The sequence below is a fragment of the Gobius niger genome (genome assembly GCF_951799975.1).
Source record: "Gobius niger genome assembly, chromosome: 13".
NCBI lineage: Eukaryota > Metazoa > Chordata > Actinopteri > Gobiiformes > Gobiidae > Gobius > Gobius niger.
The window spans coordinates 23391370-23405625 of NC_136864.1; positions in this window are offsets into that span (position 1 = coordinate 23391370).

The following is a 14256-nucleotide window of genomic DNA, read 5'->3' on the forward strand; positions in this document are numbered from 1 at the left end:
GATGAGTTTTGTTTGGCTTTCAAATGAGGCGTGAGATTGGCCTATAGGCTGTGAGCTTGTGGATTTGGGTTAAGCTGAACTGGAGAAAATGCACTCGGTTAAGGCGGCGATAAGAGGTCAAAACAAACAACAAACGTAGTAAAAAGCCTTATATTCATTTTTCAAAAGTAGTGTAGCAAAAGCACTTTACTGTTCAAGCAAAGTGCACATCCTCGCAAACTAAATGCACTTTGTTTCCGACACTTCTCAGCCAGACTTACCCAAACCTAACTTTTTAGTTGTGTCATTTTGAAGATATCAAACCCATTTTGTGCTTTCTGGAAAATAGACTTCATAAACACGCAGCCTTGGCCTGTGCCGCGCTCATGCTCACAACCACGGCGTATCTGCCTGCCAACTCTCGACAGCGGCGTCTTTTTAAAATCCCTGCTCTACCGTTGAGAAAAAGTGGGAGTAAAATTACCGTCACGTCTGCCTGACAGTGAGCGATTGACACAGAACATTTGAACTCTGCGGTTTCCAGGCCCCGGCTTCCCTCTCTGGTTTTCGGGGGGGGAGAGGCTGCTCCGCGATCTCGGCTTTTGGGGGGGCTTTGCGAGCTTGTTAAAAAGCGCTCCTCGCTCATTTTTCCATCTGTAGCCTTTTAACGGTGCATTAAATGACAGTTACCCCGGAGGAGATACGGACCAAACAACGGAGCGCTGCTCGGAAACCCTGGGAATGGTCAGAGGCGGTGATTTCATTCATGGTTTAATCTGCAGTAGAAAAGAGACAAAGCAGATAGGACAGATAGCATCTCAAAGGCTTTCATTCGACTGACTTACTTAATCAGAGCCCTCGCGCTAAATGCATTCAGTATGTTGGAAAATTGCACATACAAACTCTATTAACTTTATTATAAACACATTCTCCCCAACCACTTCCATGAGACGTAATGTCGTTATTCAATCATTTAGAAGAAAGCACGGGAGAAATATCTATCTTACTTACGTTTAGCTGTTGGCAAATTTTTACAGGTGGAAATGGAAAAGAAGTGCATGCACTCTGATGTTGCTGGAAGCAGATTGGATGTTTGGACGGGGGGGAAAAACTGCAGGGATTTGGTAAGAGGCTACTAGTTTATAATGACTTGACATCATGCATATTAACTGCTGTTCTACAATAGCCGGGGGGCCATTGGGATGGGAGTAAATGACCAAAAACACATCGACACATGTCCGCCCGTGCTGATTGGTTGATCCGCTTCCTGTTTGTCCAGTTGCGCCATGGTCCCGCCCCCTAATGTGTTCTAGCCATAACCCTGACCATGATCCCTTAAACATTTGTAAAACTACAATGTTAACTTAAAGCCCATTAAAAAAGTTAAGCTTATGGCTTAACTTTGTTGGAAACTGAAACTAGGCGTTTGCGTCACCTCAGATATATATCCCTAAAATATTTTTCTATGCTATTTTTCTTTGTCACAAGTGCATTCTGTCGCCCAAACTCAGCTACAAGTAATATATATAAACATGAATGATTTAAGCCTGGTGTTGATTGGCTTAAACTGAGGGCAAAAAGGATAGTATTATATATTTAATTTGCCTACTTAAAGTATCAGAAATATGAATCGTAAAGAGTATCGTCTTAGCTCTGATAGTTTGCACTTGTATCAAATGCAGGTCATCTTAAACGTGATGGAGGGAAGGAATTTGAGAGACAAGCAACGCTGGCCATGATATCCCTACAGAAATAAACCAGGGCAGGCTTATTTTTGGGTAAGGTAAAGCAGAAAGGTCAGTGTGAACTCAAGTGAAAAATGCGTACTATAAAAAGGTCCAACCTGGTCAAATGCTAAAGGGACTTTGCTGAGTCATGCCGCAGTAATGCACTTGATGAACTATTTCAAAACAGGCAAAAATATCTGATTTAAACATTAGAAAACCTTTATTTATTCATTTGTATTAAATTGAATTTAAACAGTTATTGATAGTCCCGACTTGATTCTACACATGAAATTGCAGGCATGTTTTGCTGCTTTCAGAAATCTCAATAGAGCATTTTTACATTAAAATGTTTCAGAATAAGATGACATGACAGACTGTACAATGCTGACAATGCTATAGAATGTAGCCAATACTCCACTTCTTAAACCTTTTGTAACAAGCGCCACTTCATAACAAAAAACACATACAAATACAAATACATGTATTTTCATTTTCCACTTAGGTCTAGATCGGGGTTTTCAAACTTTATATTGCTGGGACCCCCAGCATTTCCATGCGAACAGCCTGGGACCCCCCACTGTAAAAATGAATCGATATTAGAGACAATAACAGATATTTTTTTGTTTTGTTTTTAAAGTGATAGTCTGTAACAGAATGAGAAGGGGGAGAAGTAAGCAACCGTGTCCCCCCTCCCCTCCTGAAAGTCACTCCTAGTTTGCAAAATGGGGAGAGAAAGAGAAATTTCACAAGTAAACAATCAAGCCCCCTCCCCCCTCATGGTTGCACCTGACTGGCCGGTTCACAGGAGAGCTCGTCTCATTGGTCAAAGTGATGGCACAGATGATTTTGATTTGGTGCTTAGATCAGAAAAGGGAGGGACTTAAAAATAAAATTTAAAAAAGGCAATTACTTACAAATATTTATGTCAGGAGGTTAATTATATGATCTATTACATTTGTAAAACATTTAAACTTTAAAATATGGATGTATTTACATTGTTGGCCTCAATTCACATTTCTAAGATGTTATAAAGAATTATATGAAATAAACTTATCAACATACTTTCTTTTTTACATCTTGAAATCATCTTGGGACCCCCAGCACAGTGTTTGCCCCCCCCCCCCCCCACACACACTTTGGAAACCACTGGTCAAGATTAAGATCACATGTGGAATAAACTGGGTCTAAAAAGAGTCTAACTTTACACTACTGTTTCTGAACTAAAACTAAAACACGTACCACACTTTATTATTGTCATTATGCTATCTATTATAACAAAGGTTTAGTAGACGCTATAATGATATAAGTATAATATCTGGTTATGACATACATTGCAATACTTTCTACTTATAAAAATTGATCAGCGAGGCTTCGACTCCCAGGACATGGACGTGACTACAATTGCATAGCGTACCAACATACACAGGGCAAATTGCCTCGAGGCTGATGCAATCCGAAATACATAAATGCAATCACGGGATTAAAGCTTGTTTTATTTTTTTTTGTGTTGCTTTTTTAAGAAAGGCCACTGCATTGAAGATTTAACACCATGGGAATTGTCAAATTTCTTCAGCTCTCACTTTGAGATGAGAATGGGTCTGACTGGTCGGGCTGGCAACCCAGATGAAATGCTTTCACAGGGCTGAAAATGTGTCCGTCTTCATTTAAAGTGCGTGGTTTAAAAGCAGTAAGTGTCTCGGAGCATATTGAGGACGGAGACTTTTCAGATTGTTGAAGGTTGATGAAATAACTGGATGGGGCGCAAATGAATCCATTCGGCCTTCAGCTTTAGAACGGGTCTTGATTCAGTGTTTTAGAATGAGCTGCTGGATATTATAATTCTACTTAAAGGGTGAACTTTCTAAGCTCAAGTTGCAATTTGCTGCACACAGAACCAGTTTCCCCGAATGGATTTCATTGCTTTACAAGGAAACCGATTTGTCTTTATTTGTCACACTAAAGCTAAAGAGAAAACCTATTGTGGGAGCTCTTTGTAACTCCTACTCTATCCAAATGGTTGAATTCACTAACCTTCGCGGCTTCGCCTCACAAGTAGCGTAAGCAATCGCAGCACTCGAAAAATCCTCCGGAGCCGAGAACCGTAATATGCTAAAGAATAAGATACTCGTGTTGGTGTACTATAAGCTTTGTACATTCATTTGTCAATTTTCAGGTTTTGAGCCAGTCTGCTCTCTTAATGTAATAAATGTTCACCTGAAAAACATGCACATTGCCCAGTCTTCACAAACATTGCCAAGATTCAAAGTTTCTTCATTGATTTTTATGGAAAATTTTAACTTCAGAGGCCATTTTCAACAACAACGTCTCCACTCCACGTAATGATGACACCAAATTGTTAATTTGTTTTTCACAAGGGTTTTCAATATCTAATTCCAAGGCTGATTTAGTGAGCATTGACCGTCCAAAAAGCATGGGCAGGTTTTAACAATTCTGTTAGTCTTAAAACCTAGTTTATTCAAACAGCAAGCAAAGTCCACTTTATTTGTCATTGAAAATAGTGAATGAAAAGAAAGAGTGTTCAGGTGTCAGTCCTGAGCCGCGCTGCCACTGTGTGTCAACCTGACCAGCATGTTTTTGAAGGTAGGCAAAACAATAGTACCCGGAGGAAACCTGGCTGGCAGCCTTCAGTGATCCTCTGAAACGGTGCAGCACCTCCTGGGTTTGTCCCTGTTTCAGAGCGTGGTGTCCTGCACTGGTCAGCTCCTCCTTCCTCTTCCTCCTGCAGCTCCCTCTGCTCCACAACAGTCTTTCACCATCTTCTGGGAAGAGCTTAGCAGATAATCTGTCTTTTTCTCCACTAAACATCCATTAGCCAGAACACTAGGAATAGAAGGAATGTGTGGCTTAGTGGCGAATCTTGCCCGGATACCTCCTCCTTCCTGCTTTCTTCAAGACCATCATGGAATCTTTGCGGTAAATAAAATTCCCCGAACCCCATAAAAACATTTGCCTGGCTAACGCCAGTCTGCTGACAGCCTGCGGACCATGGCCGAAATTTTCGCATGGATTTGGGGACCAATCACAGAGGGAGGAGGGACGGCAAGAAGATGACGCGCTATTCGACATACGGAAGCTTGTAGTTTATTTACGGATAAATTAAACAAAGTTTATTTACGGATCCAACATGACAGCAGCAGACGCAACGCTATTTTTCAATCACACTTTAGACCGTGTTCTAAACAGTTTAGCTTGAAAGTTTACAGCGGGTACGTCATACGTCATCGGATACGATGATACGATTGGCTGTGGCGACGTGCAGACGCATGATAGACATTCGTATCGCCCAATAAACAGCTGTGGACGATCGTAAACCACACCTCTCCTACGAGAAAATGAATTGGTGGTCCCCAGACTAAATATCACTTGTGATTTTAGTCTGGCGTTAGCCAGGCTATAAAAACATGGCAAAGACGTATAAAAGCATCCAGATATTTATTCATTTATTTTAATTTGACCTTTATTCAACCAGAATCTCTTTTCCGGGGAGTCGAGGAAACCAGAGTACCCGGAGGAAACCAACGCAGACACGGGGAGAACACACAAACTCCTCACAGAAAGACCCCGTCCAGGTGGGAATCGAACTCGGGACCTTCTTGCTGTGAAGCTCAAGTGCTAACCGCTGTGCCACTGTGCCGCCAAAACAATGTAAAACTGCTGTACCAAGAGAGAGGGAAGTTGCTGTTTGTTATTTCACGCTTTTTTGAAAGCACACGATGTAAACAGTGTTGATAAGCTGTAGATTTAATTAAAATGTGCTGCAGTAAAGTGTCCTCCCAAGAACTAGCAGGCACATTGTTGTAAGCATTATTGTGACCGTGATCCATCGATAGTGCTTTTTCTAACGAACAAAATGTGAGGCAGCGATAAAGATGTGTTTGACATTATCACCGCCTCTTTAAATAGCTCCAGTCATTATACAGATTTAGTTCAAATTTCCATCTTAGTCGCCTCAGAGTCTCGTCTTAAAAACCATATAAAGGTGGAAGAAAAATGGAAGGATTCTCCACATGCCCTATATACACACATGAGACACATAAGAGATTCTGCGCGTCCGTCCGTCTGTCTATTTAGTCAAAACGACCCTTCGTGGTCTTTTTCTGTTTCCGCCAAAGGCACATGTTCCTGAGATGCGGCTTATCGTTTCAAACGCACCTCGGGAATAAGTTTACACAGGAGTAAGGGGAGGTTAAATGGTGAGCGGGAGTGTTGCGCGGTCCGCCGAGTGAAATGGGAAAGACATATGGAGGCGCGAGGTGAAAACCCGGAGATTTCGCAGGCCGCCTCGAGCTTTTTAGTCTGATCCTTCACAGCGTAGTGACTTTTCCATAAAATATCACACTTTTATGCTCTGACGACGGCTCTCCAGCGTGAAAGAATAAAGGGAATCGCCCCCAAACAGGATCGGGGGCATATATTCTGTCTTTGTATTAAACATGTCGGCTTCGTTACTATTTCCTGAGACTGTGGAGATAGTGAGGATTAACGCTCTCGTGGAATGACCCAGCTGAAGCGCTTTTCTTCAAGGCCTTAACGCGATATTCAATAACGGTTTGGAATATTGCAATAATACATTGTGTTGTCCTTTGTCTCAGCAGTTGTTTAAAGGCGCATATTTTTATAACACAGATTCATAACACAAAGAATCAAAGTTTATGTCGAAAGATTTGGCCAGGTTTTAGTATCAAAATGTTTAGTTGGGAATGGTCTGGGAACACCAAAGAAGAGCAGATATTTCATTTTCAGAGAGTTTAGATTGAACTTTTCTCTCTCAAAACAAATGTCACCAAACATTTGAGTTATTTTCCTCTTGTCCCGCCGGCTGTCATTGAAGTGTGCGTTTTTGAACATGTGCAATACGTCTGAACTCCCAAGCCAAATATTTTGCTGGAATATGAACTTTGTGTTGATGAACTCTTGTAAAGGTCATTAAGTGGATACGGGAAAAGCAATAATACAAATATGTCACCGTGCCTCTCAGCGTCTGCACTTTTAAACCAACACGTCACTTGCTCCTGGTCTTTTTTATAGACGGTAGACCTCCTTTGATTTTCAGAGCGACGGGCTGGGTCCTGGGACAAAATCGCTTTGGGCATCTCCTTTGAACCTCAGGCATGACATTGATTATGTTAGCTTGGTAATTATCTCCACATGCTACTGTAGCACAGCTCTGCATTCAGCAGCAGCAGCAGCTACATCCTGGGTGAGCCATTATATAAACTGTAAGTAAATTAGCTGTGAATAACAGTCTTTTAAGTACATGGACGTCATGCTGTTTAATGCTATGCATTTGTCGTAATGATCCAGTTGCGACACTAAGCTCTCGCAGTTGGAGAAGAGACTTCTATAACTATAGCTATAAAATGCCCACTTGCTCTCTCAGTCCAACATGAATCCAACATGTCACTACAGAAAAACGTTTCAGTGGGTATTTCAGTCATTTGAGGCAAATCGTTTTCTGAACCACTTAATCTTTTTATCATGAGTCAGACATCTTGAATCAATTGTCGCCATCAGTAGCATTAATTGAAGTTAATTTCAGTTCACGTAGCTTAAAGCATCTTAGTCGTCAAGATAACTGACACTTTCCCACAGTAAACCTGCACTTAAGTGACTAACTCAGAACAAGTTACAGCAACACACTTTATAAGCTCATATCAAACACGTTTGTTTGTAACAAAGTAAAGTGAAACTGCAGTGGAGCCTTAACTGAACACTTTGAACCCATGAGAATTTAACAAGAGGGTTTAATAAAGAACCTGTGGCCGTGGTTCTTCAGCATGTACTTATAACACTTTTGATACACAGCAGTCACAAACCTCCAAAGACACGTTAGGGCCAGCTCTCATTAAATGAATACTGCATCAATACATGGAATTTTACAAATCACTTTTCTGCTTGCACTAAAGCTTAGTCAAATCTAGGCAGAACAGTTTTATTTCTTATATGTTCTTAGCGTAAAGCAATTCATCAAACTAATCAAAGCTTGTTCATCATCTATTATAAGTAAAGGCAGAGAACAAACTTTAAAGTAAAGATAGAACTACAGACCTACAGGCGCATTAGTGATCACTGTACGAGGAGTGACACACGTTAAGTACTTTGGAACAATGTGAAAAACAATTCTGATGCTAATATGAAACATGCGACAAACGGGTGGATCTAATGTAGCTTGTCAGGCTTGAATAGAAACAATGTATCCATCACTAGTATGAAAAAGAAATGTGTGGACATGTAAAGTAAACTGCGCTCTCGCATACATTTGAGTTTGATGTACATATTCTCTAAAGCCTGTGTACGGTCATGTCTAGAAATACAAAACCAGTGCAGATGTGTTTGTGCGATGGTGGCTTTTTCCATGTAAATTGTGGCAATATGGTTTCATGCGGAAAAACATGAACGCTATGTAATTATCACTAAGACTCAAACTGACGTGAAGCATTTATTTATATTCCGCACATGCTGTTGAGGAGGGGGAAAATCAATTGTCAGCTTTTCTTTTGACGTATCACTGACATATCAAAAGGCTCTTTGAAGATGGGTGGAAAAAAAACGTCTTTTTTTTTCTAAACGAAAAAGAAAAAAAAAAATACAATGGTTACATTTTTCTTTTCTGACAGGCTCAAATAGTTAGAGCAATTGCATAAATATAGGGGAAATTCCTCAGCAGAGATTTTGACTAATGGCAGCCGTATGCTGCTCCCGTGGGAAATGCCGGATGGTATTATTTTGCGGTGAGGCGGCCAAACTAAAACAGGAGACCTGAGCTGGAGTGTTTACAGTCCTGTGAGGGTGACAGCTTACCTTAGCCCGGCTGCTGTTTTCTATACAAGGCACGACTGCTTTACAAGCACGAGGCCCACACTCCCATTGCTCTCGACATGCTGGACTGCAGAGGTGGGAGCAGTGCAGAGTGTTTTTGCTAAACTGTTTTCTTCACTAATCTTGTGTTAACAAAAAAAACAACCCAAAGTAAAAATAACAAAACATCCTATCCTATATGTTCGAGCAGTTAGCATGTTATATTTGTTTAGTGTGTGCACCTAATCTCTGCTCTTCAACTGGTTAAGTTTTGATGAGACGTTGTCAAAAAGTAATAAGTTGAAGCCGCAGCAGCTAAACACAATATGCAATACTGCAAATATTCATGTGTTCCCTGATTTGTCTAGACGGGGGAACATACGGCAGGTCTTTGACATAAACCTGTAATCTCCACCGCATAACATTCCACCTAATAAACAGAATAAAATACAAGCATCTCTCCAGCTCATTGACTAAAAGCAGCCAAATATGAGATTTAAATAAAATAGTGCTTTGTGACTATGTCTGTGCAAGGTGCTAAATAAATAAACTTCTTCTTCTTCCAAATCCAACTCTTTGATTACCTACTGCAAAAATAAATAACTGCCATTTCTTTTCTTTATCTTTGTATCTAGCAGGTCATTAAGAGCATGTTATTGTTGTCAACAGTAAAATCCAAAACATCATGCTATTGTTATGGAAATCTGAACCATTAGTTGTTTATTCCTCTCATCATGTCACATATGCTTTATGGACATTTGACCATTACATACAGTGACCTATATATTCAGTGAGCATTACCTCATTTCCTAGAGTTCATGGGCATGTTTGTGTATGTGTCTCAACAATGTAAAACTCCTCTGATCATTACATCATTGGCACCTGCTTGGCCGGGGTCAGGACATCTTATTGGAGACAGGGTGTTTGTGTCCTTGCAGTGGCGACGTTTGTCTTATACATTTCGTCAGTGTCTCTGAATATCTTGGGTCAATTTGACCATTACACCATTGGGGCATTCCATAATCATTGTGCTGTCTTTGTGTATAAATACTGTGAGCTGTGAACTGTTCTTCAGAGCATCTTGTATCCAGGTACTTGGTGTGTTTCCATATGCATATGTTAAATAAACCTGCACGCTTGATTCATGACAACTTCTCTCCGGTTTTCATTTAATATGGTCTCAATGTTTACCATAACACCATGTGGCTTTAAAGCAGAACTAAGTAACTCATGCCCCTAGAGGTCATAAGCACCACTGCAGGTGTCTTAGCATGTTGCGCTTTTTTACTCATTAATTGTCCGTGAGAGTAAATACTACGCTGACAGAAAAGACAAAGCGAGAGAGAGATATTGTACATCCAATAACACAATGGAGATCATTTATTTCACTCAAACATGGCTGTAAATGCTGTTTAAGTGGTGCTAGCCCACAGTTAGCCTGCTAGCTTCTTCTTCGTGATTCCACTTGTGTGTATTGGTGACTCCAGGTCGGAGCAGGGAAAGCTGCAATTGTGGTTTTCTGGCCAGAGACACCAGGGGGAGATGAAAGACCCCCCGATCATCCCATTAACACTTGTATTACCCCCAGAGGGACTACGGAAAGGATTTATTAAGGTAAACAAGTTACTTAGTACTGCTTTAAGTACTAGCTTGCTATGGAGCGAACTGACAAATACAGACAAAACTAGCATCACCAGTTAGCAACCTAGCTTTTGAAATGTGGCATTTTTTTAGATTATTACAGTGATGAAAAAAAACACACCATTAAAACCTTCTCATAGACAGGTATTTGCATTTGTAATAGGCTACCCACTGCGGGATTTTCTGCCACGTTATGCTAGCCTCTGTCTTTGCCCTCCCCTTCATCTCTGGCCACATGCTTTGTCTCCATTCCTTTCTTTTCTTTTTCACTCAGTTAAGAAATGATATCAAGCCTTTCTCAGCTGGATTCTCTCTGAAAAGGGAGCTCATGTCTTAATCTCTTAAATAGGTTTCTTTGTGACAGTCACGGCGGCCCGTTTTCTGTCCCTCCTTCTCTTTTCTTCTTCCTGCAGCTCACGGTGGGAAGGGGGATCTTTTTTCTCTCGCAGAAACACCACGGCATTGTAACAACAGCTCAAGTACAGTTGTAACGCTACACGCGAATTGTGAAGCGTGATACAATAACAAAGCGCGATGTCATTTTCTCTGCATGTAGACGTTAAAACACAACAGCATGTGGCCTATATAAAACCCAGCAACTTGGGTAAATTTAGAGGTCTTTTTTTTTTTCTCCCTTCTTTTTCAGAAATCCCTTCTCAGTCTCAAGGCGCACACAGAGAAGCCGAGTCAGCCAAGAAGAGGTCTGTGCAGCGGGGGGACAGTGGCAGATTCCGAGGCTCTTTATCTTCCGGCTGCAGAGCATAATGTAGAGGAATGTAAGCCGCGCGTTTACAGAGGCCTGGAGGTAATACAACACCGCCGCTAACATTGTGGCTATATGCTAACGTCATTATGCGCTGCTCCCCGCACCGCGCTAAATAAAAGATGGCTATCCAGGTATATAAACATTGTTGCCGGCGAGAACGTCTTTTCGGGGCTGATTATGTCGTGTTTTGCTAACCCCGCGCCCGCGCCGTGGCAGCCTAGCATAGTGAATAATGTCGCGGTATGAGGGGAATTACCTGCGCTAGCCAGTGTCACTGTATAAATAGACAGCACGATGAAGTATTTTGCAATATCTTGGGGAAACATAGCCTACAGCGATGATTCTCAAACTGGGAACCTATATGTGTTTTTCCATGGTTGAGGGCTGGTTTTAGTTTGCCTGTCGAGCCAATTTTCTTCTGCCTCCCAATTTTTGACACTTTTTTCAAGAAGCTTTTAGATTTGGGTAAAGCAAAACTGGATAAAATGTGCTCGGTTACAATGTTCTATTATCAAAAACATACTTGGTGTTGTGTTTTGAGCTGCACGTCTTTGATTTATTTTTGCATCTTCGCGTTAGCTGTTCTCAGTCTCTCGCTCAGCTTTCACTCTTTGAAACGGCTGCACAGCGAAGGGGAGCGAGAAAAGCGGGGGGGTCCAGGGGCTTATGGGGAGATTGCTTGAAAATCAGGAAGTCAAACTATACTACAGTTGGTTTTAGTCGTTTTAAATCAATATTGCATTTTGAAACCAACAAAGTGAAGCTGGTGATAACAGTGTGTCTGACATTATTCCTATGGGACTTGAAAATGTTTAGATCCTATGTATTTTAAGAGGAGATGTGAGGCCTGTGTGATCATTTCAAACACTTCAGACACAATAGCAGTTGGATGTATTTTGGAGAAGGATCTTTTTAAATACGTTTATGTCGGCTTAGTGTGTGAATGAACATTTTCGCCCCTGAGCTACATATGCAGGAAAAAGCACTGAAAAAGTGTCTGTGCCGCTGAAGTAAAGTGTGATCACTTTTGATTCATATTTTGACTAAACCTTATAATGAATTAATCGTAATTATTTTTAAAAAGCCCCGGCCCTTACCAAATATACTCCCCTTTAAGGATTAGATCTCTCATGTGTGTAAAAAATATTCCTAACAATCACTTGGGGGCCCGAGTGCCTGATTCTGCCACCGGGCCGGACGTTGCCTTTCCCTGTTTTAAGGGACGGGCTAAAGGGTCTCGATGGAAGTAGACATTTTATACTCACTATTGCCACCTCAGGTCTTACGCATAACTGCAGTTTCTATATTAAGCTCGTGCATGACCTCACTTCAGACCCGAAGTAACACCTTTTTGAGTGACAGTGCAGGATTTTAGAGGCAGTTGTGGTGAACAGGTCTGGGTTCATTCTACCCGGACATGGCTGGAACATGTAGGGGGAGGAAAATACATTATTTTAACATTTTTAAACTCTGTATAGTCCCTTTAAAGCAGGGGTGTCCAAAGTGCGGCCCAGGGGCCAAATGCGGCCCTCAGACCAATATTTGGTGGCCCTCGGCCTTCTTGCTGAATCGGTACACATCATCAGATTGTCCTTTTTATTTAAAATGTCATAATTCTACACAATTCTAACCAAACGACTAACATTTTATTGTGAGACAGAGCTGGCATGAAGGTTTTAAGCATAAATAAAGGTGTTGTGGCACAATTTGACTCTGCTAGTCGACGGTTTCGTGGAACCGAACTATGGCCCTTCACCCCGAGTAGGCTTCAGTATGCGGCCCCCCATGGAAAAAGTTTGGACACCCCTGCTTTAAAGTTAGGGTTTGGATTGAAGGCTTAGTGCCAGAGTCGTCGGTAGAGGTGAAAAATATAGCTATGAAATGGGGGGCGTCAAAGCCGTCAGTTTAATATGTGGAAAAACGTGAACACAGTGTTCTCCAATTCCGAGGAATAATGGAGAACATTACAATAATTTTTTTAATGTGAATTAAGTATGTCCCCTCGGTTCTCCTGCTGCCCTCGACCGCAGAAAAGCTTAAAAATGAATTCCTTGATAAAAGTGTGCCAAGAATTTATGACCCTGGTATTTGGGTATTTTACAATGTTGGCCGATATCTCTTAGACTTTCCATCTCCATCCAGTCTTATGTTGTAGACTCACGTACAATTTCGGAACCGTTTTTGTTTTGGAATCTACAGATTTCTGTCTTTCAAACCAGGCCATTGTAACGCCTCATTTGAAAGCCTGACCTGCAAAACTCTATTAAGCTTCTTCCTTCTTTTGTTTTAATGGCTTTTGTTGCGTTTTTGCCACATTTTTATCACGTTTTTTTGTCACGTATGTGTTGTTTTGTTTTGCTTTGTTTCTTGCTGCTTTTTTTGGTAGCGTTTATTTTGTGTGCGTAATGTAAAAATGCAACGAAAACACAACATCAACTGGACGAAGACGCAACAAAAACGTCAGCAAAGCTTGACAACAAAAACAAGGAAAGAGCTTAGGTCTTAGCTTTCAAATGTCAAAAGTCGAGAAGCCTTTAGATGTTTGTAAAACTGGAGAAAATGTGCTCGGTTCAGGCGAGGGTTAAGGGGTTAAAAAAAAAATGGGACCAAAAAATATCAGTGGTGCATATCGGCATCGGCCAATTAAATTCCCAAATAATCTGCATCGGCCTTAGAAAAACCCACATCGCACCACCACCACTATTACATATATTTCTATGATTGAAACCTTTACTATAATGATAAAAATCGGCCTATATATCAATAGATATACTTATCTATCAGACATCCAAACCTCCTTCATATCGGTATCGGTATTTGACCCCAACAGGCCACATCGGTCGGGCCCTTAGCCGAGATATAACTGACTACCAACAGGAATGACCGAGAAAAGAGACACTGCTGCTAAAAACAAAGTTAAGACGAGGTGAAATGCAAGTTGTCTGCTTCTTGCACTGTAATGTTATGAGCGATAAAACTTCACATGAAACTTAAATAGGACTCACTTGTGGTTCTCGAGGTCTGTTGCTGCTTCTGTTTTGCGGCGCGTATATGAGGCTGCAGGCAGCAGAAGCCGGGTGAGTGCATGAATGTCAACACTGTTGTCTGGAGGGTGAGCTATCGATTCGCTGTAAAGCAATGCTTGTTAGCCATTGGCCTGGCTAGTGTGCTCAGTCTTATTCAATTTTTAAAAATGTTTTCATATAGTTTGTAAATATTTTTTCCCTTCATCAGATGTGGGACGTTCCAGCGCCACTGCAACTAAATAAATGATCGACGGTGCCATACGTCCTGCCCGTTTATTAAAAGCTCCTTAGTCCATAT